At 42.1% G+C, this 26140-nt stretch overlaps 1 long non-coding RNA gene across 1 annotated transcript in view; it reads left to right on the top strand.

Annotated features, from left to right (window-relative positions):
- LOC308699976 overlaps positions 1-26140 on the top strand; it is a 116299-nt gene that overhangs the window by 57532 nt on the left and 32627 nt on the right. The window lies entirely within an intron of this gene.

Here is a 26140-nt window from a genome sequence, read left to right as displayed (position 1 = left end):
CATTCACCCTTTTGTTGGTAAATTAGCATTTAGGGGCCATCAGCTGAAATTCATTATCACAAGTACAACTCTATGACAGGTGGAGCTCCAAGAGAGTCTGATAATTGACATGCATGACAAAATATTACAGGTATTCAATTATAGCAACAACAAAAAAGGAGTATTAAAACAATGCATATAAGAGAACAAAACACAGGAAAAAAAAAAAACTTTACAAAAAACAGGAAAGTTCTAGTTCTTCATTCATACCATCAGGGAATAAAGACTTAAGTTCAAAGATCCAGAGGGCCTCCCTTTGCAACAATTTCTTATCTCTATCTCCGCCTCTTCTATGAGGTAGAATCCTCTCGGTGCCAGGGAACTTCAGTGTCAGACAAAGAGTGTTTGGCAAACTTAAAGTGGCGATAGATTGAGGATGTATCATCCAGTCTTCAAATGGCACTTGTGTGTTCAATGATTCTTGTGCGTAATACACGTGCCGTTTTGCCTACATATAACAGTGAACACGAGCAGATGATAATATAGATCACATATGTACTCTTGCAAGTAATCAATTGTTTAATCTTGTACAGATGGTACGCAACCAGAATAATACCGTTCCCGCGGCAGTAAATTGCGGGTGTGTATTTGCAGCCTCTTACCGCTAAGAGGCGCTACAATCACAGACTTTGCAAAGTGTCAGTTTATTCTCTCTATTGCGAAATCTGCCGCCGCGCCGCGGCTCATTGAGAGCGATTGAAAGCTGGTAGCAAATCAATTCAAATGAAACATTGACCGAATTCATAATCACAATACTGAAATTACTGAAATTAAATTGAATAATGAAAAAAAATTCAACATAAAACATTACAAACAAAATTGATAATTAATAGGCTAATATAAAAATTTCAGTAGTCCAAGTTGGTTCGGGATTTGAACACGTGTTATCTCATTGACCATAACGTAAGTTCTAGCTACCACTCGGCCATGACTTTACTGGTTGCGAAATGCCCAAACGTTCCAGTGTGTGCCAAGTTTTGCTCATTTATTAAAAGTAGCCTATCCTATTATATGCCTAAGTAGGTCATATTAAGACAAGGCCTATATTAAGTTATTTTAGCTGTTATGAGAAAAATAAATCTAACGAAATCTAAAATCTAAATCTAATAAATCTAAAAAATTTCTAACGCCAATTCAACATGGCAGAATAAAACCTGATTTTTGAACAATGCCGCCACTCGGCCTGGTGCCAAAACACTAAATTTTAAACTTCAATATTTAATTCAAAACAATCTCAAAACGCGTTGTGACATTTTTTTTTAAAGCAGTAGCCTATATACATTAAGAGCATTGAAACCAGGATCTTAACTAAAACGCGCTCCGCGTAATCTCTCAAAAATTATTTCTGTAGGCCATGGTAGGGCTATAGGCCTACCCCATGTAGTTTTTTTTTTTTTTTTACATGACTGCTTTTGAAATCACTATAAATTACTATGCAATTATATCGCTCACGAGAGAGAAGCTCTCTTCATTCATCTAATTCCTCAATAGAATAGTAAAAATATTCAGCGTCATTGCTCCTAATATCGTCTCTATTTTTAACTTTTGATTCTATTTGTTCAGTTCTAATATTGATTCTATCTTTGGTTCTATTGTGTTGTAGCCTAATAGGCCTATTTATATATATATAAAAAAAAATGCCTATTAGGCTAGGGTTTTATATTTAACCCACTTACATTTTAAAATATGGCAATTGCTGCTGTTTTGCACAATGCCCCTTTGCGCCACCTGGCGGTCATTTCGCGAACGACTTTGAAATGCGGCTGGTTTATTTTTTCCGTGGTTATTTGCCGCGGCGGTAATAGGCATTCTGGTTGCGTACCATCTGTATGTTTTTAGTGTAGAAGGATGTGTGAATGATTTACATTTGACATATTTAGTGCAATAAGTACAATTAAAGCATGGAAAATTACCCTGGGCATCGACAAGAGTAGTCGGAAAAGAGATGTGAGCGTCCGCATGAACAAGCTTGTTCCTCAGACTAGAGCTCCTATAAGACACCTAAACCTACCCATCTCCACCCCTTAGATGCTTTTACCCCGCCCACTTCCGGCATCAGACTGTTAGGCTGGCGCTGTCATCCTCACACTGCTATGACGTATGGTTCTGCAGTTGGTTAATAATGCTTCTTTGTATTATTTGTGATAAAGTTGCTTTCTTCCTGTGCATGTAAAATACGAACATTCTCAGGTGCAGTATTGAGACACTTACTAGGATATCCCCGTGATTTGAAATCTGTATACAGGTTCTGAGCTTTAGCCTCAAAATCCTCTTTCTTAGAACAGATACGGTGGAGTCTTAAAATGGCTAAACCTTGGCTAAACGGTAACCCATGTTTTAAGTGGATTGGATGAGCACTCTTAGCATGAAGGAGGCTGTTCTTTGCTGTATCTTTTGTATAGCCTACAGAGTAGAGACAATTTGTATATCAACAGTTGATATGCATGTGTCCAAGAAATTGACATTAGTGATACCCACATGATATGTGAATTTGATTGAAGGTCTTAAACAGTTCATATATAAAGCAAATGCTTCAAAATCACTTTCAGAGACTTTGTAAATGACAAACCTATTAAGGTAAAAGAGTAGCAAAACTCGAGAGCAAGTAGATGTGAATTTGAGAACTTGTACAATAAATATTTGTACTTGTACACAAACATTTACACTCACAGCTCCAATGTAAAAACCTGTAAAATAAAAATCTGAAGTTGAATGTTAAAATTTGCACTGTAAGAATAGTCACAAACCTGTATTTTTAATTTGAAGAAGCAGACAAGTAGTCACAAATGTGTAAAATGCCATTCACAGAAATACAATGACAGACACAAACTGCAAAGCCTGCTGCCTGTGTTTTATTAATAATGTATAACGAATTGTTTTTTTATTTTATTTTTTATAACTGTTGGTCCATTAAGCCTCATTAAGCGTTTTCTTGGTTTTCTATGGGAGGAAAATGCCTAACGTACAATTAAACGCGTTGCGTTCATATTCTGTGCTCAATTGCTTTTCTGTATGCTTCGTTTGTAGGCTATACATACAGACGGTTGGTCTGGGAACGCCCCCGGGAACGCCCCGTCACGTGATGTGAATTTAGCCCGTGGGGGAAAACCATAGACTGTAAAAAATATGGACAAAGCGTCTGTGACGTCACCCATAGACTTTCTGAAGAACGTTTTTGAGGCCGTTTATGGGGGGTATGGGCGGCGCCATCTTGGAAAATCCTAACCCCGCCCACCTTCTGGCCAATCCATATATGGGTAAAGGACGCGAGTCCGGTTATTCTGCAAATGGAACAGCGCGCGTCACTCAGCTCGCTCTGCTACTCCGGTTATCTCTGTATGTATATTTTAGGCAACAATAAAACGAAATATGTTATAAAACACCACACTAACTCTTTTCGTTTTCATTTAAAGAAATCTTAAACATTATAGCAACACAAATGTGGTTCAGGCAACGCGTATTGATTATATTCACTGCATATAACGTTAGCCTATTTATAACAAAACGAAATATAAAACACAACCCTGCCTCTTTTTGTTTAAATATAATATAAAAATATTAAACATTTTAATATGGTCCAGGCAATATGTGCATTTGTACTAAACAACAGATGTTGCAGTAAACAACATTACAGATCATCTTCGTTGTATTAAAATTTAAAATTACAAAACTCAACCCAGTCTCTTTTTGTTAAATTTCAGTTTTATCAATATTAGCCATTATAAAAGTATAAGTAAAAGGTACAAGAAGCTATACAAATAAAGCAAACAATTCAGTCAAACATACAAGTTATGAAACTTCACTTAGCCCTCAGCCAAAACGATTGGCCAGGGAACAAATTATAGATTCACGAGACCAAAAATCGCCCGTTAGATATACACAAGACGAATTATATCTCATGTTTAACCACTACAGAGACGCCAGAGTCAGCGGCAAACGTCAGAACGACTAGCCGAGGAAAGGCTGTTCCAGGCGGGGTACATGAGCGCCGAGCGCCCGGTGATCGCCTGGATCTCACAACCTGGATAAAATTTTCATAAATCTTTATAAATAAACCACAGATTTGAGCTTTAAACAACTACATTCTCGCCTGAAAAACTCTTAAAACTAGTCAAGTCAAGTCAAGTCATCTTCATTTATATAGCGCTTTTAACAATGTAGATTGTCTCAAAGCAGCTTTACAGAGATAAGCGTATAATTTAGCGCTGTCAAATTTAGCGCGTTAATAACGCGTTAACGCAAAATCATATTAACGGCACTAATTTTTTTAACGGACGATTAACGCAGCGCGTATTTTCTGTTTGACCCGTGGCCCAAAACCTAGTTGGAGAAATGCAGATACACAGTGTTGACAACTTAGCCACATTGCAGACCCCTTTAGCGATTTTTTTCCCTTCAACAAAGCGCCCAAACCTTATTTAGTTTCTGAGAATATACCGGTACCGCCGGTACTGCTCTCCCAGCACGCGCGCGCGCCTCTCTCTCTCTCGCTCTCTCTCTCTGCGTCTCACGCGGAGGAGCAGCGCTTTAATTCAGTTAAACACAGATATTATGTTGCTTCTCTAATTTTACAAATATAGCCGAAATCAGAGCACGGATATTGTCTTTAGCTTATGTGTATTTGATTTCACCAGACGACGGCTCGATTATCAGAATTTTTGTGCAGATTAACGTCTTGGAAGGGAGAGCTGGTTATGTTTATTTGGTCGCGTTTCAGTCACCATTTCAAATTCATTCCGTTGTTTGACAACAGAAACAGTAAAATATACGTTTTATTGAGAATGTATTGAGAATTTAGCTTCATCAAAATGGGCACAGAGAGAGACAAACTACAATGTAATAATAAATGCTAAATGTACATTTAGCATTTTCAGAAGAGCTGCCCTGTCATGCAAAAATCTAAACATGTTTGTGTTAGTAAATTGCTCAGTGCAAAGAAAGAGAAGTAATGGGAACCTGGTATTTCTTTTTTCTTTCTACATGTGTCTAATAGACATGAACAAGTTCTTTGAAAAACATCTATGACCTTTGAAACATGTCTCGTCTTCATGCTATATTGACTATGGTTTCAATAATAAACATACATTTGCATAAAGCATCTATATTTATCAATGCCCACGTTGATTAGAGTATTACAAACTTGAAAAGTATTAATTTAAGGTATATTTAGAACAAATAAAAAATGTGCGATTAAATGCGATTAATCGCGAGTTAACTCATGACAACCATGCGATTAATCGCGATTAAAAATTTTAATCGATTGACAGCCCTAGTATAATTTAAGGTAACAGAGATTGTTTCGGCTTTACAGCAGAGTTAAGTTATTTCCATCTAAAGTTAGTTTTAATTGATTTGGTTCCGTCGCAATGATCATTTGTTATTAAATTAGGGGCCGCTAAGACGACACCATTCTCTCTACACAGACTTTAAACGCGAACCTGTGAGAAACGCTGATGGCGGTCACATGCGCATTTAGAATGGGTTCTATACTTATGTGCGTTAGAATATACGCAGGTTTGGAATTCCCTACAAGCCAAGCCTAAACAAAATACTTGTCTTTCCTTATAAATTTTGATAAGGAATTTTATTTTATTTGTTGCTTTGGGGTAGGACCGCGAGACGGATTTTCCCGACAACGCCTTATCTGTAGAGTGGTAGTGGGATCCTCCATAGGGAGAGACTAGTTGGCACTTCAGCACTGCGTTTCTAAAACTACATTTCATTGTAGCATATACTACTCTGGGTAAATATGAATTAGCTCAAGAATATGGGGAATTTTGGGAATATTAATATTTATGACTCATGGTCATAATTCATAAGTCGCATGTACATTTATTTTATCAATTATCGAGATTACCTTGTTCTGTAACTGGTCTGACCAATATTTAATTCGTCCAGCGAAATAAATGTAAGATCATTACAGTTAAGAAGAGGTATTCACAAACTCCAAGAAAATTTTATGTTCTGGCCACGGACATCAAACTTTCTGAGTTTATTAATTAAAACTACTCAAGTAGTCTATATATCGAGCTTTGTTGCTTATAATTGGATCTTTTAAGTTTCATTGACTTATAAGGTGGATTTTCAAACACAGAGACAGTGAAAAGTATTTATGAATTTTAATAAATGCAAAACTAGAGATTATATGAGCTACGAATATAAACGTACGTAAAAATGGAAACAATAAACAAACAAACATATAACCAAACAATAACATAAGTGATCAGAATGAAATGAAATGAAAGAAAGAAAGAGAAGAGAAGAGGAAGAAGGGTAACTTAATTCACAGACCTAAGAGATAGACACCAGGAAATCAGCTTTTAGATTGAGAGATAGTACTTGCAAGCTGTTGTACTCTTTCAGTGCGATGCTGGAAAAGGGGGCACGCGCGTGCGCGTGTCCGGCTGGTTCGCATCTAGCTTCGTCTTCTGGGTCGTTTCGCAAGACGATGTAAAGGCTTACTTGAATTTAACGTTACCGAGAGAGTTCAGAATTAGATCGTTTCCCTTTGGAGGGGAAAGGCACGTATGAGCTTAGTTGAAAAGACGGCAGGCAACTCTACATGACGCGGGGGTTTGCGTCCCAGAGGCCAAGGCAAGGCCTGTCCAGCTGGAGCAGCGCTGCACGTGGAGAAGGAGGAGGAGGTCAGGGACCGGAGAAGCGAGGAAGTGGGATCAGCGGGATCGAAGAGAGAAGAGAGCGAGGAAACAGGGTCTCTTGCTTTTTAAAGACATCTGTTTACGCCCTGTTTTCGGTGACAACAGCCAATCAGATTTTCTGATCTGTAGCGGGAAGAAGTCTTCTTTGTGTGAAGAAGACACGCCTACTTTGACCATATGTCTTATGAGAGAAAGGATTCATACTTAGAAATATGATATTTCCTGGAACAAATGCATATTATTGTACTTTGCAGTCAAGATTCGTCTCCGTGAGATGGAGAGGATTACAGAGATATCAATTATGACAGGTAAAGATTGGGGAAACATAACGTTACATTTATATGCATAATTACACACAAATAAAGTTTGATTAAACACACAATGAAATGGTCAGTATTTCCGTTATGGCATGTGAAGACACTTGAGAAACACAGGAATACATATCAAACATTTTAGGGGTACTTTTCTCTGAAAAGCTCCATGAATGGTGTGTGTGTGTGTGTGTGTGTGTGTGGGTCATGAGGTTGTAAAGTCACAGGGAGTCCATGCTGAAATGGGGGTTTTAGAGGGGATTGTCCAGAACAGGGTTCCTTTTGTGACTAAAATGTCCCTCTGGGGAGCAACAGATTGCAATTTTGACTGTTCATAGTAGACTTAGCGGCACCATGCACAGACTGTTGTTTAAGGAGACAACGAAGGATGTGTTTGGAGACAAGGATTTACTAATTGGAACAGCATGTGACCGCATGTCAGGCATTGTCGCTACATTCCCCCTTTGTGTTGGATGAAGACTTGGGGATGGACTTCATCGAACAACAAATAGGCACAATGGATGGCAGGTGGATCATGATGGTCAAATAGCAGGTGGTTGCTAGGCTGATGACTCAGCTCAAGTGAGGTTGAGGTGGTCGATGGTGTGGGACCCCCCCTTTTTCAAGGTTCGTAGGAAATCGCCAGATACGGCTTTGTGAGCTTGGCTGTGGATTCTCACGTCTCGTTGAGTCTGGTACAGGATGAAAGCCAAGACGAGTGTCGGGGCGTGGTCGGTGACCGTGGAGATGCCCATCACAGTGTTAGACTTCCTGAGTGTGAGTCTTGCCTTGGTGATCAGGAGTCGGGCTGCTCTCTCTCCATGCGATGCCGGATGCCGGATCTGGTGATGTCCGATTGTGGCTGCTTTCTAGCGAACCACCACAGCATCCTGTTAGAGGAAAAAGGGAGAGAGAGAGAAAGGGAGGAAAAATTTCAGCGATGGATGTCCTTGGTTGGCTAGGACAGTCTTGTTGCTTCGCTGAGATTGGTATACCACATGCTTTGATGTGCCATGCGTGGCTTTTGTGCTGCGGTGTTCAACACATGAGGCGTCATTGGTGGCATAGGAAAGGTCTGTTCATCAGAGGCCCGCATGACCTTTTCTTTGTACACAGCGGAGGTGGCGTAAGCGGCTCTGAGGCGTGCAGTGTAGTTGGTAAAGTTTGTTTGTGCTGTGTAGTCACTGCAATCGTGATAGTGGTATGTATGTGGCGCAGACATTGGTCTGGTTACACAGCTGCAGGTCAGAGATGACCTTGAAGCAGTAGGTGTCAGTGTTCGTTTTCTGTGTCGGTGTCAGACGTGGCTGCACTGTCTTCATCTGTTGTGTAAGAAGACTCTGGCTCACCAGTGTTCTGGGGAGAGTGGCTACAGGTTCGACGGTCTGGGCTTGGAGTTCTGGACGGCGGATGATGCTGGTTCCAGAATCTTTCTGAGCGCTCGGTCCGACGCTTTGGATGAGCACCGTCACAGTCGTGCTGCCACCTGCTGTCTGGCTCTGAGCAGTGCTCAGAGACGGAGTGAATTGTGTGTGTTTTTACCGTCTTTTCATCCATAGCCCTTTGCTTGGTGTAAGCCTTGTGGGCTAAAGGCGGGCGTACATGGTGCGATTTTTGCTGTTTTTACGAGCTCGCAGATAATTTTTTTCACTCGGGAGAAATCGAGTGGAATCGGTGATGCTCGCATGGTCGTGGCTCGCAGCGTGTGAGAGGAATTACGAGCCGAGCCGAGCACGTTATAAGCACCTCCCCGACCTCCCGATCATCTTTAAACATGTTTAAAAAATTCGGGGAGTCGGCCCGATTTTCACCAGCTGTCCCCTATTTCCAAATTATACACAACCACGTGGGGCTATACTATACCTCAGTGGCAGCAACCATACAGCGTGCGCATACACTGTCTCTCTCCCTCTCTCACACTCTCACACACCCACACACACACACACACACACACACACACACACACACACTTCTCTCAATTCAATTCTGTTCAATTCAATAAAGCTTTATTGGCATGACAAAAATACAATTGTATTGCCAAAGCATCAAAACAGCATAGAAAATTATTTTGAACATTGTACTACAGAAAATAATAATAAAAATAATAATATTAAATAAAAATAATAAAATAAAAATAATAATTCTCTCTCTCTCTCTCTAGTTTTTATGTTGAATGGCTACTGTTCTCTGCTTTACAACAAATCATTTGCACACACATTTCTGTCATTTTTTCAATCTGAAGCTTTGCCTGCATGCAATATTGACGGTCTCTGTGTTTAGCGCGAAAGCTCACGTGATTGCTGCCGGCTCGGGATAAAATTCGTGCAGGACAGTCGTGCCGTGTACCAGCTGCATTGACGCGATTATCAGTTAAACTGACTCGCAACGTGTGCAATATCTCACGACCTCCCGAGTGTCCGATCCTGATCCGAACTCGCACCGTGTACGCCCGCCTTAAGTCTCTGAGTTTTCGAGTAGACATGGTTCGTGGGCAGACGAGCACACCGAGATGTTTACTCACAGTGCTATGTAGATTTCGCAGAAACAAAGTTCTAAAGGTTACATCTTCTTCCATATGTGGAGTGTTGGCTGCTCCGAAGAACGTTTGTCGGAGTCGGCCATAGTAGGAGTGTGGGTGTTCAAGTCGGGCCTGTTTGACGTCAAAGGCCTTGATAAACCCTTGGTCTGATTCTGGATCAGAGAATTCACGGATCAAAGCTTGTCGCAGTTGCTTGTAATCTGCTTTGACAGCCTCTGGTTGGCGATCCAGAAAACTACGCACTTCTCTATTTGCGGTGATTCGTAACAAGTACAACTTGTCCCAAGCTGTCACGTTAGCGACAGTTTGCAGGTGAAAATCAATGTCTTGAAGGTATGAATGAACACTGTGGTCTCCGGCAAACGTAGGAATGTTTCTGGCCAGCTTGTCAAGGCTTGTTGGACGAGAGCTGTTGCTGGGGGCCCAATCCGTCTGGAGAGGATTCTGACCCTTTACAGCTCCGCCCCCTTCAGCTTTTGGATTTTGGCTGACAGGGTTGGGGTGGCTGGCCGGGAGAAACTCTGTGATGTGTGTTTCTCTGTTCCAGCCACTCTGCAATCTGTAAGAATGTTTAGTTCTGCATGAACAGTGTCAAGTTCATCTTGGAGCTCGTGTCTCTGCTGAGCAAGCTGATGGATTTTAGTCTCTGCTCTCTCAAGGAGAGCTCCAGCCTGTTGGAGCCTTTCGTTGAGTTCCTTCCGGGTGAGTTCCTCCGACTGCTGTATTTGGTCTTTGTGCCGATGAAGATCGTCTAGGGCATTTTGAAGTCTTTCAACTTCCTGTTGTAGCGTTGTGTCCGTCTCATCCTCTTCCTCGGTCAGGAAGAGTAGCTGGTCTAGACGGCTCTGTGTGTGTGCTCGGTCCTCCAGGGCCTCTGTGGCCTGGAGCTGTAGTGCGGCTGCCTTCTGCTCCAGGTCGAGGTTGGTCCTTTCGCTGGCCCGGGCCTTGATGACGAGGTTGAGTGCGAGTTTTCTTTAGATTTTGGCAAGCTGCTTGTGGTCGTACTTCTGGGCTGGATCGTAGGTCTCAACCTGGTCCAGGTCCTGAGGGTCAACGGCGTCCTGGGCTAGGATGGTTGCCGTCATTTCTCTCAGCCATGTTTCGAGAGTGTGCCAGCGGACTGCGGGACTGGGTGAGCACGACATCTCTGCTTACTGTGGTGAGAAAAGCACAGCACACACAAAAAGAGACAAAATGCAAGTTTGTTTTAGGGTCAAATGAGCTATACTCATACGGGCTATGCCGTCTATGAGAATTTCGGGCTAACTGATGCCGACAGTTAGCGGAGCCAATTTCGTGGGTAAGGATAAAACCCACAATAGAGATTTTGACAGGCGGTAGCCTGGGGGTCGTCTAATGACGCCGGCTTTGATCGTTACTCTATTATTCAGCTTTCCTGGGGTCTCTCTTAGGTTCTGTCTCTAAGTGAAATGAGAGAAACAAATCACAACAGAATGGAGAAAGACAAAGTTAGAGGTAGGGAAGAAAAGGGAAACACAACACAAGGAAGTGCATTGGTCTGCAATGAAATGTCACAAACAATAACACGGGGAGCGTTATTAAAAATAATATATTAAAAAAAATGAATCAAGAGGCCTAAGCCTATTAACACTGCTAGAGTTATCGGGACAGGACCTCGAAAGAAGGTGTGTCTTAGAGAGAAAAAGGTGGGCCAAACACTTAAAATATACCAGGAGGAATATCTAGTATTCTGTGGTTCATAATAAGTTCTATCAAATTTTAGTTACCTGGGGTGAATAGAGGTCATCCAGGTGGAAACCAGCGGGCGCGGTCAGACCCCCCGACGGTCCCAACACCAGACAGAGCGCAGTGTCAGTAACGTCGGACAGATGATCCCCGCCCACCGGAAACCAACCAGTGATGACGTCTCAATCACCACAGTGCACTGACTGAGTCCTGCCAATAGATACACAATAAGGGATTAAGAGGTTAGATTTAATGTAAATTAAGGCTTTCTGGTTTCATCAAATTGAGTAAATATGTATGCAGGAGTCAAAGGCTTTACTAAAATAGTGATACAATAAAAGGGAAATTATGATAACTGATGGTGATTTATCAGAATAACCTACCCCCCCCCCCCCCCCCCCAGGCAGAGGGATAGGCCCCGGCAGTGGGTTTGTGCCACCAGGGTGAGGGGCGTATGTCCTCTCAGTGGTCTACCTGGTGGATTAGACACAATTTTAAATCAAAATTCAAACTAGTTTGAATTGAAATTCAACTAAGCGTGCAAGGAGAGGTCCAAAATAATAAAAATAAGTAAGGAAAGAAAATTAGAATGATGACAGTGATGTATCAATACTGAAATTAATTAAACTGAAATTCAGAATGACTTCCTATAATCCTTACAATAACACTGAAGTTATTAGTATTGCTTATAAAAATAATCAAACGAAAAGGGTAGCAATAAAGCACTTCCATGCAGACTGGGACTGGGTGGACTATCAATAACCTGAGTGAATCAAGTCTAAGCTTTAATTCGAAAAAGTTTTTTTTTTCGAACTTCACTTAAAGTGTGACAGTCAAAAAACAGAAAAAAAAAAAAAAGAAATGTCTAACTCCAAATAATATCATCATAAGCTAAGCTTTGAATACAGTTAAGTATTGGAGAGAGAAAGTGAATGCAGAGAGAGAAAAAGAAATTGAAAGCAGGTATTATCTGAGAACGCCACCAGAGGGCGTAATTGTGCTCGCGCAGGCTGACGTCAGTGGGAGGCGACGCTCACGCAGGATGACCGGTGGGGGCGCGTAATTTGAGAACTGCCACACACTTAAAGGCTGCCCTCTAGTGTCGGTCAGTGGCATGATTCAGCAGATTTTTTTTTTCTCTGTGGAATCACGAGTATTTTGCGCTCTGTTGCATGCGGAAAATTACACGAGTTTCATAACATGTGACTAACAGGGATTACACATCTGTTAAATTACACATTATATATGAAACGGTTTTACAATAAAAACAGGAATTAGCATCTGTTTACTTATTACATTATACACAAAAATGGTTTACATAAAAACAGGTATTAAAACTTCTTGTTTTAATTAATAGAAACTGTGAGCAAACAGGCATTAGACTTCTGTTTACTTAAGCTGTGAGCACACAGGCATTAGACTTCTGTGAACAGGAATTATCTTCTGTTTTATTAGGCTACTACAGCTATGAACAGGTATTATCTTCTGTTCATTACAGTAACAGGAATTATTCTTCTGTTCACCTCCCATAAACATTAATCAAAATAGCACTTTATGATAATGCGTTACCTCACAATTCAAAATAATTTTACAATTTATTAATACCACTAATACACATTCAACTGAAACTGAGTTTGTTCCACCAAATAACGTTTGAAACTGCCAAGCGTTCTTCCACCAAACATGTAGCATATACGACTCTGGGTAAATATGAATTAGCTCAAGAATATGGGGAATTTTGGGAATATTAATATTTATGACTCATGGTCATAATTCATAAGTCGCATGTACATTTATTTTATCAATTATCGAGATTACCTTGTTCTGTAACTGGTCTGACCAATATTTAATTCGTCCAGCGAAATGAATGTAAGATCATTACAGTTAAGAAGAGGTATTCACAAACTCCAAGAAAATTTTATGTTCTGGCCACGGACATCAAACTTTCTGAGTTTATTAATTAAAACTACTCAAGTAGTCTATATATCGAGCTTTGTAGCTTATAATTGGATCTTTTAAGTTTCATTGACTTATAAGGTGGATTTTCAAACACAGAGACAGTGAAAAGTATTTATGAATTTTAATAAATGCAAAACTAGAGATTATATGAGCTATGAATATAAACATGAGAGAGAGAGGAAACAATGGAAACAATAAACAAACAAACATATAACCAAACAATAACATAAGTGATCAGAATGAAATGAAATGAAAGAAAGAAAGAGAAGAGAAGAGGAAGAAGGGTAACTTAATTCACAGACCTAAGAGATAGACACCAGGAAATCAGCTTTTAGATTGAGAGATAGTACTTGCGAGCTGTTGTACTCTTTCAGTGCGATGCTGGAAAAGGGGGCGCGCGCGTGCGCGTGTCCGGCTGGTTCGCGTCTAGCTTCGTCTTCTGGGTCGTTTCGCAAGACGATGTAAAGGCTTACTTGAATTTAACGTTACCGAGAGAGTTCAGAATTAGATCGTTTCTCTTTGGAGGGGAAAGGCACGTATGAGCTTAGTTGAAAAGACGGCAGGCAACTCTACATGACGTGGGGGTTTGCGTCCCAGAGGCCAAGGCAAGGCCTGTCCGCTGGAGCAGCGCTGCACGTGGAGAAGGAGGAGGAGGTCAGGGACCGGAGAAGCGAGGAAGTGGGATCAGCGGGATCGAAGAGAGAAGAGAGCGAGGAAACAGGGTCTCTTGCTTTTTAAAGACATCTGTTTACGCCCTGTTTTCGGTGACAACAGCCAATCAGATCTTCTGATCTGTAGCGGGAAGAAATCTTCTTTGTGTGAAGAAGACACGCCTACTTTGACCATATGTCTTATGAGAGAAAGGATTCATACTTAGAAATATGATATTTCCTGGAACAAATGCATATTATTGTACTTTGCAGTCAAGATTCGTCTCCGTGAGATGGAGAGGATTACAGAGATATCAATTATGACAGGTAAAGATTGGGGAAACATAACGTTACATTTATATGCATAATTACACACAAATAAAGTTTGATTAAACACACAATGAAATGGTCAGTATTTCCGTTATGGCATGTGAAGACACTTGAGAAACACAGGAATACATATCAAACATTTTAGGGGTACTTTTCTCTGAAAAGCTCCATGAATGGTGTGTGTGTGTGTGTGTGTGTGGGTCATGAGGTTGTAAAGTCACAGGGAGTCCATGCTGAAATGGGGGTTTTAGAGGGGATTGTCCAGAACAGGGTTCCTTTTGTGACTATAATGTCCCTCTGGGGAGCAACAGATTGCAATTTTGACTGTTCATAGTAGACTTAGCGGCACCATGCACAGACTGTTGTTTAAGGAGACAACGAAGGATGTGTTTGGAGACAAGGATTTACTAATTGGAACAGCATGTGACCGCATGTCAGGCATTGTCGCTACATCATGATACAAAAACAGTAGTATTATATTTCAACTGTATATAAAAAAATGGCGCTTCCTATGTTGTCATTCTCCTTGGCGCAGCCTATGCTTGTTATCAGCTGTCAATCAAGCTGTCAATCAAAGTTAACCACGCCCTTATTTGTCATACATTTCATATCTAAATACGATCTAAACTAACGAGTTAGAAAAAAATTCACCCCCCTCACAGTTGTCAGGCACTCGGAACCTATCGAAAAATACAATAAAAGTCCATGAGACCAACCTGTAAAAAAATGAATTTATGCTGTGAAAACGGACATTTTAACATGGGGGTCTATGGACATTTGCTCCCTTTTGGGACCTGCCCCTAGCGGATTTTCGATGTATTGCAGTTTTTCGCACTTCCGGGTAGGCTTAATTTTTCAGATTAGAATGTTGCCGCTTGGGGAAAACATTGCCTTGGCGCTAATTGAAATACACAGGACAATCATGCCGAAGAGTTGCTGTGTCGTTTTCTGTTCCGCCAATAAACAAACAAATTATGAATTGAAGTTCTACATCCTTCCTAATAAACACACAGAACCGAAAAGGAGGACAGGGACTTGTAATTTTTGAGATTACTGTGTGAGTAGATCCCTGTGTGATATAGTAGTGGGTGTTAAACTCATATTAGGCAGTGGGCCAGATTTCTCTAATGTTACATCCCTTACGAAAAAGAACTATAGTAATCCTATAAGATTTCTATAGTAGTGTATAATACTTCTGTGATGTTCTGTAATACCTCTATAGTACTTCTATAGTATGTCCCAAAAAACTATAGTATTCCTATAGTATTCCTATAAGATTACTATAATATTTTGTCCCAAAATACTACAAGATTCCTATAGTTGTTTTTCATAAGGGATGTCTCATTCACATTAGCGTTATCAGCTGAAGGCTCGCTTGATAGGCCAATCGCGAACCTAGTAGTTCGAGGTCTACACTCAATACAGACTGCAGTCTGTGAGTTAGGGATAACTGTCAGCACAGTCCCTCGGCAACTTCGTACTACTGATCACCGTTTTACAAAAGGATTAAAGGAGAACTTGGTAACTTTTTTAACTTAATAAAACTGTCTAGAAATCATTTGGATGGTTAAACAACCTGTTCTGGTGATATTGGTGACTTTCCCCACTCCCCCCAGCGTTCCCAGGCGGAAAACCAACCTTGCAACTTGGGGACTACCGTCCCGGCAAAATAGAAATTGGAAGTCTCGTGAGAAGCGAGAACGAGAACGAGCGCGAAACACGAATCGCTTTACGGCAATTCAACATAAACACACACGCATGTATGATGTATTACCAGATTACCCACCTCGGTAGACATAGCTCCACACGATACAGTTGGCTTGCTCTGATCAAAACAAACGCACATGAGCAGTGGTAGAGAGGGGGAGGAGGCCACCGCAAGTGAGTTTTTTACGACCGTGTTGTGAAATATACGCCCCCCCACAGCTGTAGGGGGAGCTCGTGGGGAAAACATGCGACAACAAAAGGGAAAATCAGCGAAGAAGTGACTAGAGTTCGCTAGAGTTGCCGAGTTCTCCTTTAATAGTTTGGAGTGAAGCATACTTACAATTGGTAAGTGACAAGGTTTTATGGAGTTATAGTATGCAACATATACGAAAGTTGATTGAGTTATAGGCTAATGTTACCGCTACAGCTACCGCAATGTCTTACCTGGAGATTCAACCAGATAACAAAATATGTCTGGAAACGCCACCTTCGGCCATTTGGTTGGGTCATTGACCCAGTTTTTAATTAAATAAGGGCAATCATAACCTATTGCAGTTAATTTTGAAATGTACCGTTGCCGGTCGGCAGGGGTCAATGACTCGCAATACGACATTTTTGTCATTCAAATACACACGATGTTCACCACGACTCCACCTTCACCACGCCCCCAACTATGAGATGCCGACTGTATGGTGTTTCCTGAGTTTGGTCTTTTAATACTACTGTCTTAATTAAACACATATTCTGTGCTCATCTGCTTTTCTGTAGTATGCATTATTAGTATGGTGTTTACTACGTTTGATAATATCATTTATTTCTTTTAATATCAGTCTAATGCATTTAGCCATGTTAGCGTTTCAGAGCATCCCCGGGACGCGGGTTTCGTGACATCAATATAAGTCCCATTTCATTGGCTAGGCGCCAACAAATAAAACAGCTCCTTTGAACACCAAACATATCTTTGAAACTGAAAAAGAAGAAATCGCAGGCATTTTTTTTAACTTCATTTTTAATACACTGTATGTTTTGTACGCATCGGGAACCCCTTGTTAACGCCGTGCGCGCCGAGCATCCAGCACATGAATCCCAGGGAGACCGGGGAAAACATAACGCTGAAAACAGGTGGCCGGTCGGAGAAACGGGCCAACACATGTACAAAGCACTTCACTTCGTAGATAGATAGAGCGGCACAGCCGGTCTATACATATCAATGTAAATAGTGCGGCCGGCAGCGCGGGCCCGCACAGTACATAAGCACATATTAGGGAAAGAAATAGAGCGGTTTCACAGTCTATTTGTGGGGAGAATAATCCCAGCGCGACAGAGTGTAGGGCGGGCGGCCAGCGGCGCGGGCCAGCACCAGTACACAAGCGCGTAATGGGGAATAAAGGAACAGAGCGGCACAGCCGGTCTGAGCACAAAATACTCCTTCCCTTGGTGCCATACCAGAAATATCACCAGTATGTGAACGTAGTCTGCGCATAATCGACTGGGCAGAGCATACATGCCACTTATACTGATAATAGTTTAGCTTGCAAGGCAGGAACTTCCAGGTTACAAAACCTCACGAATGTTGATGGGGAGGCCCAGCCCGCTGCCATACAAATATCGTGAATAGAAATTCCGCTGGACCAGGCCCACGAAGAGGCCATGCCTCTAGTGGAGTGGGCTCTGATACCCAAAGGGCACTGCAGGTGTTTGGAGGCGTAAGCTGCTGCAATCGCGTCCACTATCCACCTGGACAGGCTTTGTTTCGAGGCGGCGAGACCCTTGGTGCATCCGCCAAAAGAAACGAAGAGCTGCTCGGAACGCCTGAAAGCGGCGGAGCGCGTGATGCAAACTCTCAGCTATCCGTTGATTATCCATGCATGCAGAGACCATCGCTCCGGAGCGCGTGATGCAAACTCTCAGCTATCCGTTGATTATCCATGCATGCAGAGACCATCGCTCCGGATGGGGATGCCAGATCGATCCACCGGCTTGAGAGAGGAGATCCTTTCTCACCGGGATCGGCCATGGGGATGAGTGCGACAGCCTCACTAGCTCTGGGTACCAGACTTGGTTCTCCCAACGCGGGGCTATGAGAAGCACTGGGTGGTGCGTTTCCCTGATCCTCGCTATGACCTGTGGTAACAGGGAGATCTGAGGGAAAGCGTACAGCGGGAGGCTGGGCCAGGTTTGGGACAGCGCGTCCTCGCTTTTCAAGAAAAATATCGGGCAGTGAGCGTTGTCTTTCGACGCAAAGATGTCGACCTCCGCTCTGCCGAATAGGCGCCAGAGAAACTGGACTGTCTGAGGGTGCAGGGACCATTCTCCCGGGGGAATAATGTCTCTGGACAGTCTGTCTGGGCCGACATTCAAATGGCCCGGCACGTGCGCGGCTCTCAGCGAGCGCAACGAGCAGTGAGCCCACACGAGAAGGCGTTCTGTCAGGTTGCACAGGTTCCTGGACCTGACACCGCCCTGTTGGTTCACATAGGACACCACGGTCATGTTGTCCGAGCGGACTAGCACATGGTGATCCTGTATGAATGGGAGAAAGCGCTTGAGCGCGTTCTCGACTGCTATCATCTCCAAACAATTTATGTGGAGGCGTTTCTCTTGGTCTGACCACAGGCCAAAGACCGGTTTGCCCTCGAAAAGAGCGCCCCAACCTGAGGTGGAAGCGTCCGTCGAGATAACTTTGCGGTGTGAGACGGCTCCCATTGTCACTCCCCGCTGGTACCAGTCGGCCGCTAACCAGGGCTTCAGTGCTGAAACGCAGCTCTGAGTCACTCTGATTCGAATGCCGCCGGAAGCCCAGGCTCTGTGAGGCACTCGGGCGTTCAACCAGCGTTGCAGCGGGCGCATACGCAATAGACCCAGCTGAAGCACTGCTGCAGCTGAAGCCATACAACCCAGCATCCTCTGAAATGTCTTGAGAGGTGCGGTGCTGCCCGGTTGGAAGGACGCAGCCTGGCGTTGAACGCAGCGCGCGCGCCGTGGCGATAGGCGGGCCGTCATTGCCACAGTGTCCAGATCCAAACCCAGGAAAGAGGTTGATTGACTGGGCACTAATGAGCTCTTGGTCCAGTTGACCGTGAGCCCCAGGCTTTCCAGGTGGCTGAGAAGCACTGTTCTGTGGGCGATGAGTTCGGCCTCTGACTGTGCTAGAATCAGCCAATCGTTCGGATAGTTCAAAATTCGCATCCCCTGACCTCTCAGGGGAGCGAGAGCCGTGTCCATGCACTTTGTGGATGTACGGGGTGCCAAAGACAGGCCGAACGGCAGGACGGTGTATTGATATACCTGACCGTCGAAGGTGAATCTCAAGAATGGCCTGTGACGGGTTATTATCTGGATCTGAAAGTATGCGTCCTTTAGATCGAGAGAGATAAACCAGTCCCTCGGGCGAATTTGCGCGAGGATCTGCCTGGTTGTGAGCATTTTGAACGGTCTTCTCATAAGAGCTTTGTTCAAATATCTCAGATCCAAAATCGGTCTGAGAGCTCCGTCCTTCTTGGGAACGAGGAAATATCGGCTGTAAAAGGGACACGGAAACGTGGGCACATTCACTGCATTTGAAACACATACGGCGTGAGCCGTGCAACCGGACATTATGCTCATTTGAGATTTCTCTGGGTCGCCGTGAGAACGGTGGTTGCGCGCAGGCGAGCGGGTAGATATACCGGTTCGTTGGCTGCGAGGTAAACATCTGCAGTAGCCGTGGCAACGGGGACTGACAGAGCGTGAAGCTTTGATGGTGGTCCAGCCGCAGCGGGACTTAACCGTCTTTTCTTCCCTCGTGTATAGACGCTCATAAATAATCGAGCACCATGTGGTGCGAGTGGTGCGAGAGGCGGGTTCGCTTTCTGTATGTAAGAAAAGCTGGCCGCGAGCTCGGAGAGGCGAACAGTAAAAATTTTTATCTGCCATGAGAGCTGGGCTCGAACATGGGTCTCTGATGTTACAGCCTATGATTCTGCCACTGGGCTACAGGGGAGAACACAATAGCTTTTGGTTAGCGCGAGCATATAAGAGTACGACCTCATGTTTGTTTGCAGTCGTGCGTGTATTAAAAACAGGCTCGTTTACTGCAATAGTAATTTTCCAGCCGCCTGAACTTAAGAGGGGACTGAGAAATGTTAGAGAATTGGCGGTTTGTCCGGCCACAGCGGGACGAAAACACTCTCTCTCCTCTTTTCGCCGGTGAGTGAGGCGCGCGCGCTGAACGTTGCTCGAGACCGTCCGCTCTGTCATCCCTTGTGAACGGCGCAATCTGCGCGGCCCAACAAGGGGGAGTGCGGGTTCGCTTTCTGTATGTAAGAAAAACTGGCCGCGAGCTTGGAGAAGCGAACAGCATACATTTTTATCTGCCGCGAGAGCCAGGATCGAACCCGGGTCTCTGGCACAAAAGCCTAAGATTCTGCCACTGAGCCACAGGGGAGAACACATTAGCCCGCAGGGTCGACATTGAAAGTTCTTCGCACTCGGGGCAGCCGCCCGTAGAGAGTGCGGTGGCGGCGTGCTCGCGGCCCAGGCAGAGAGCGCAGAAGAGGTGGCGGTCTCCGTTGCTGAGCGGGGCGCGGCACGAGCCGCAGGAAAAAAACGAGGCGTTTTGACAAAAACGCCTCGTGCTCTTTTAGAACAGTGAGAGATAGTGTGTGTCGCAGGGCGCTGTCCTAGGCTTGCTGAAAATCAGAATTTCAGCCTGTGAGCCCTGCTTATATACACACTGGCCACACCCATCTTGACGGTTAGAGGGGTGTGGAGGGCGCGAAGCGCCCTCATTGGATGTGACGTCACTCAGGGCTCACTGGTAGGCTTAAGCAGTTGCCGCTGAGCAGCCAATGAGCACGCTCATACAGCCTGCCATGGTCTGCCGGCTGCTGCACTGCGTTGACAATGAATACAAAATTAAGGATAATTTTTGGCTTCAGATCTCGAAGAAAGAAGACTTTCCTGATGCGTAAGCAACTTACGCAATACGAGAGAACCTCTCGTAAGAGAACCAAGGTTTGCAACCATGGCCATCACACTACTCATTGTTAGAATATACATTTACACCATCAAAATGAATGATCACTTAGCTGCAGTAGGTAACTTTTGTAAAAATGTATTTTTAACATATTTGTTAAAACTATCATTATGTCCTGACAGTAAAATATGAGACAGATAATCTGTGAAAAAAAATCAAGCTTCTCTGGCTCCTCCCAGTGGTCCTATTGCCATTTGCAGAAATACACCGCTCCCGGTCAGAAACAACAAATCAGAGCCAGGAGGAATGTCTTAGCAGTGTCAATCAAGCTCGTGTACGCGCTGATCACACCCCTCTCTTGCACAGCGCGCGTACAGTCGTTCAAAATCAAGATTGCCGGTGTGCCGCAGCTGTGCTAATGACGGACAAACCAAAACTGCCAATTTCTCGAGTGGCACCAGCTCATACAACAAAGACAGGTAAACGGAAAAAGACCGATGACGATAAACAAGCCCGTCGGAGCCCATTGACTCAGTGTCAAAACTCTGGCCGCACAGCATATAGATAAAATGTCACGCACTGTGCAAAGCAATAATTGAAACCTGCCAATTCACTGGCTTGTCATGTTGCTGAAATAATGTACTAGCAAACCTTATTTAGCATTACATATCGCTAGAATAATTACTTACATACTGCAACGTTAGTTACTGTTATATTATCTTACTAGCTATTTATAGCTTATAGAAAGAGTGCAACATTATAAAGTTACATTACATGTATTGTCAAATACGTAATGATTTGAGGACCAAGTTTGTAGTCAAAATATGGGCAGGCCATAGTCAATGTAAAGCATATTGTTGATGTTTCGTCCCTACCAGTGATTGTGTTTATCCGAACTGTTTATCCGCCGTCATCGGTGACCCTGCCTATTAGCCTGCGCGTTCACGGCAGGCTCCGTAGTGGTGGGGGAGGAGCTGTGGAGAGGGACGGCTGTAGCGCAGCAGAGAGTAAGGGGGAGTGACCTGTAAGTTGTGCTTGTTCAAATTTTCAGGCTAAGTCAACGTTTTCTAGAAACTCCCTTCTGCAGCTTTAAATAAGAGGAATTTAAACAATATGAAAATTACAATCATGGCCTGCTGTCAGATGATACAGACCTCAAAGGGCATTTCATTACATATATTACACAAAGAATGTTCTTGTTACCATTTTTTTTATCATGCTGATAATTTTATTTAGTTATTTCATTTAGTTAATACTATCTTCTAACATTTAAAATTGTAAATATATTTTAACAATCATCAACAGTTTCAATTGTGACTTATACAACCAGTTAAATGAATGTAATTGAAAATATGAATTCAAATAAATTTACATTCTTTATTGTCACTAAAGATCTACACAAGTATCAAAGTGAAAGTCTTGGATGCAATTATGTTGTGACTGGAAAGACCAGAATCCACAAAACATTAACTGCATACTAGCCTATACATGTAATACACAGTATAGAGCTGGTAAGTCCCGCCCCAACCGCTAATCCCCCTGGACCTCTAGGTTGAAAAATCGTCAGTGCAAGTGAATGGGAGAAAATAATTATTTTCTGGTCCCGTTTGAATTTTGCCATGAATGTGAACCTATGTTGTCTGTGAATTTTTTATATAACTTTTTGTGTAAATAATGCTACAATTTAGCGGGTTTGATACGGTTAGACTTTGTGTGAGAGCACTTTGTGGACTACAACTCTTCGCTGCTTTCGACGCATTTGAAACGTCACCACCACTCACACACGGACACTAGCTCACGGATCCCGCTAAACATGACTGTGTCTTTGGTGCACTTCACCGCCTTCTTTCAGGGAGAGGACAAAATCGTTGAGGTTGGTGAAAACCACGGGTAAGTCAACTTTATGGGGTGACGTCACATAGGCTACATGTAGTCTTTCTCCTTATGTCTTTTCCACAACTGCTAGCCGAAGAATCATACCATATACTGTCAAACTCGTAACATGAAAAGTTATATAAAAAATTCACAGACAACATATGTTCACATTCATGGCACAATTCAAACGGGACCAGAAAATAATTATTTTCTCCCATTCACTTGCATTGATGATTTTTCAACCTAGAGGTCCACTTGGGGTTTTACGGATGGGCGGGACTTACCAGCTCTATTCTCATGATATACATTACTATACAAAATGCACAATTGACCCTTCGCAGGGAGCATGTTGCAGTACAAGTAACAAGGCAGTGACTGGATACAAGCAGTACAAGGATAGTCCACCCAAAAAAATGAGAATTCTCTCATCATTTACTCACCTTCATGCCATCCAAGATGTACAGTATATGACTTTCTTCTTCACATAAACATACACAAAGATTTTTAAGGAAATAATCCATCTCTGTGAGTCCATATAATACAAGTGGATTGTAACCCATGTAGGCGACAGTTGGTCGGAAGTGATTTTTAATAGTTAAAACAGTTTACATTATTAGTATTTTTCTTATGTAGTCTATTGTTTCACTTCAGAAGGCATTGATTTATCCACTGAGGTCGCATGGATTACCGTCACGGTCACTATGTGTGGTTTTAAAGCATCTTTAGGACTCGCAGAGATGGATTACTTTCCTTACAATCTTAATTCGTGTTTATCTGTAAAGAAAGTAAAATGCATCTGGGACAGCATGAGGGTGAGTAAAATAAGTGAGAATTTTATTTTTGGGTGAACTATCCTATCCTAACATTCATATGCTGTTGTTGGTATGCTAATCCAAGATCCGCATAGACTAATAAGAATAAAGTGCAACCTCTTGTGTACTTGTGAACTGTGTTTGTTTTAATCTAGAGGAAATTAAAATATTTGCAATTTTATAATATTAAAATAAATCAGGTGTCTGAAGATCAAGATCCCAGTCATTCAAATGTGTCTGAACAAAGTAAGATTATTGTCTGATAGGGTCAGTGGATCTCTGGTACTATCACTCCATCCTCTATGTCAGCATCATAATTTTGTTTATGGAAAAGTTGCTCCACTCCCTGGAAAATGAGAAAGGAAATGTATTATAATCTAACAATACAAACTGCTTTGAACTCCCACATACAGTAACAAGTTGCAGACTTAAAATATTTATTTCAAACAAATTATATAAATGTTTTAAGGGATTTTACAGTACTAAATATTTACCTCTGAGTCATGCACCATTTATCATCTGTAATACTGTTGTGTAACCAGTAGATGGCTGTATAGCCCTATATATAAACATATATCCATGGCTGTGTATTAGAGTCCTGCACGGGTCCGATTTTGTAAATCCGCACCCGCCCGTACTCGCAGTGCTTAAAACCGCATCCGACCCGTATTCCGACAGCAGCACTAATTCAAATCCGCACCCGACCCGACCCGCTTAAAATAAAACCGACACCCGACCCGCACCCGAAAAAAAATCAGTTTAGCCAATCACATTATAGACACACTTACAAAAATATTGCCAATAAAAACAATTATTGCCAGGTCATACAGAAGTTATTACACAACAATTAACACAAGGACAACTTCAGCCGAAGCTGTCAAAAGGCCGGTACATGAAGAACATGGCTAACATTACCACAAAACTGAGTAACATTTTACCAATCGAACAGACACGGCCACACTATATGCCACGCAATTTCGTCTAGCCTACATCTGACAATTTTGGGTTCAAACACGCCCTGGCCCTGCACACCACACATACTTAACAGTGTTAAATGTGAAAACTACTGTTAGATAGAACGGCTTGGTTTGTTACCACAGTTATCTGTGTGCTTCCTCGGCGATGAAGTTCCACATTTGCGGCTATAATCCAGCACGAAAATGCAGCAAAGCCTTTCACAATATTTTCTTCAGATAACTCCAAATTTCTCCCACACATTGGACTTGATCCCGAACCCGTGCAGGACTCTACTGTGTATTCCCTAGTTGCTGGATGTTTTCAGTCATAATTACTGGCATGTATTAAGTTTTTAATTTGGACATATACAGTGGTGTGAAAAAGTGTTTGCCCCCTTGGTAAATATGATTAAATATGGCTGTAAAAAATAAATCTGCATTTTTAATCCTTTTGATATTTTATTTATAAAATGTGAAAAAATCTAACTTTTCATTGAAGTAAAATAATTGAAAGTGGGGGGAAAATCACATTATGAAATAAATGTTTTTCTCCAAAACATGTTGGGAACAATTGTTTGCCCCCTTTTATTAAATACTTTTTGCAACCTCTTTTTTCCAAGATAACAGCTCTGAGTTTTCTCCTATATTGCCTTATGAGTTTGGAGAACACCTGACAAGAGATTAGAGACCATTCCTCCATACAGAATCTCTCCATCCTGTTCTCCGTTATAAGATTTCTAGCACAGGCTGACAGGTTTAGATTTTTTATCTGTTGGTATTTGATCAAATCCGTGATGCCATGTATCTGAACAAGATGTCCAGGACCTCTGGCAGAAAATTAGGCCCACAGCATTAAAGATACAGCAGAGTATTTAATTTTACACATGGGGTACTTTTTTATCCCTGTGTGCACCAAACCCTTCTTAAGTGTTTGCTGCCAAAAAAGCTAATGTTTTTGTTTCATTGTTTCAGTGCAAATTTCAACATTCAACTTCAGATTTTTATTTTACAGGTTTTCACATTGGAGCTGTGAGCGTATTTGTTTGCGTAGTACGAATATTTATTGTACAAGTTCTCAAATCTCAAAATTCTCTTTTACCTTCATACAAAACCATCATCAATGTATCTCTTAAACAAACAATTTACAAATGTGTTGTAAGTTATATAAAAAAAATGGTAAATCATAAAATGATCAAACAGATCATTAGTAGATATTTAATAAGGTATTAGCTGTTATAATATTATTAATCACTTATAAATCATTAAAATATTTATGTTATTGTAAAATTGTATCGTTATCTCAATAAACAATGGTCATGTCACAGTTCTGTTAGTTTGGACTTTTAGTTTGTTTCATCACATGTATCCCGGCTCGTCATGGTCACGAGCATTATGAGTACGTTTAGTTCAGCTGTGTTTAATTAGCACCTCGTTATCTATGGAGGACCAAACCTGCAGAAGTTAAAAATGAATAAATACATAAATAAATATGCAAAGAAATGTAAAAAAAATAAATGACTATTTATACTTTTATTTCCCTATTTATGTATAATTACAGTATATATTTTCCCACATTTATTTATTTTTTAATTTATTTATTTATGCATTTATTTATTTCCACTTTCATTTATTTTCACAT

Source organism: Scardinius erythrophthalmus (genome assembly GCF_964197995.2).
Source record: "Scardinius erythrophthalmus genome assembly, chromosome: 12".
Lineage (NCBI taxonomy): Eukaryota > Metazoa > Chordata > Actinopteri > Cypriniformes > Leuciscidae > Scardinius > Scardinius erythrophthalmus.
This window is presented reverse-complemented; position numbering and strand designations above follow the sequence as displayed.